The 1,423-nt window shown below is 31.0% G+C and overlaps 1 non-coding gene across 1 annotated transcript; it reads left to right on the forward strand.

Annotated features, from left to right (window-relative positions):
• Positions 1-1,025: 1,025 nt before the first annotated feature.
• Positions 1,026-1,109, forward strand: TRNAL-UAA (transfer RNA leucine (anticodon UAA)). The gene has a single exon. It is a non-coding gene; the product is annotated as a tRNA-Leu (tRNA).
• Positions 1,110-1,423: the final 314 nt, after the last annotated feature.

The following is a 1,423-nucleotide window of genomic DNA, read 5'->3' on the forward strand; positions in this document are numbered from 1 at the left end:
GCCGCATTAGCGTCTTAAGACATTACTTAAGACAATATTGAAATAAGAACCGACTATGAATACCGGCCTAAAAGCGTTTGAGCTGAATCTCATTAAGCAATTCTTGCAGTTCAACATCTTCAAATTTTTTCGGCTGTCCTGGACGTTCTTTGTCTCTCACATCAAAATCACCGTTTCGAAAGCGTTGAAACTAAACTCTAAATGTTGATTCCGTTAGAGTTTCATCACCATAAATTTCGGATAATAAGCGATGCACTTCAGTTGCGGTTTTCTTGAGGTCGAAGTAGTGAAGAAGCACATGTCGGAAAACAGCTTATCGCGATTCATTTTCAATCGATTGGAAAATCTCTTTGGCGTCGAGAAATCTAACCTGTGAGGATTGAATCACTTTCAGCGATGTCTAAACTACAAAAGACATGTGACTTCATCGTCGATACTCGTCAGCGTTGGAGGCAGAGCCCTCTAGTAGCGAGCGATGGGAATTAAGTTTAACACCTAATATAATATGTATTGGCTATATATTTACATAAATGTAGCTTTTATAATAAACAAATAAAAAAAATGTATATTTTTTACCCTTACCGTATCTACAATTTAATGCCTCATCCATACCATCAAGGGTCACTTCAAATCTCTTCGTTTTTTCTCTTCACCTCTTCAAAATAATTTTAAAAATCTCTAAAAATTTATCAACATACTTTCAACTTTCTAGAATAAATATTGACTCTTTATTTTGGAAAATAATAAAATGTAGTATAATTTATAATTACCGAAAGACTCAAAGAAACTTGCACGAACAGGAATCGCTCGGTCACTAGTTATCCATATTAGTACGGTAAGGGTTATATAATCAAATAAACAAATAAAAAAATGTAAAATTATTGTTTAAAAAAATGTATATTTAAATTGTACAATTATCAATTATTGAAAAGGAAGAAATAATGCATTACAAGCAAATTATCACAATGTTCAATATGTATAGACAGTCACAGTAAAGACAACTCATCGATAGAGTTCGACACGAAGCTAGGTTGGCCGAGCGGTCTAAGGCGCCAGACTTAAGTTCTGGTTCCCATCTGGGAGCGTGGGTTCGAACCCCACACCTGGCAAATTTTTTGTATGATGCATTTAAATTAAATTGATCAAAAAGTTATAGCCTTGTTAAAAGTAAGAGAGAAAGTCTCTGATACTATTTATTTTCAGTTAATTAAATCAATAAAACATTTTTGTGATTATATGTGATTTTCAGGTTAGATAGTTTCTAAAATTGTTTTATTTTAAAATATTATATTTTTCTTAGTTACTATTTTTATTATTGTAGATATAGTTCTAATAAATTTTTTAATATATATAACATTAACAATACAATAATACAACATATGTTCATGATATAATTAATTTTAATATTAAAATAGGAATAGGT

The sequence above is a fragment of the Trachymyrmex cornetzi genome, unplaced genomic scaffold (assembly GCF_001594075.2).
Source record: "Trachymyrmex cornetzi isolate Tcor2-1 unplaced genomic scaffold, Tcor1.1 scaffold62, whole genome shotgun sequence".
Taxonomy (NCBI): domain Eukaryota; kingdom Metazoa; phylum Arthropoda; class Insecta; order Hymenoptera; family Formicidae; genus Trachymyrmex; species Trachymyrmex cornetzi.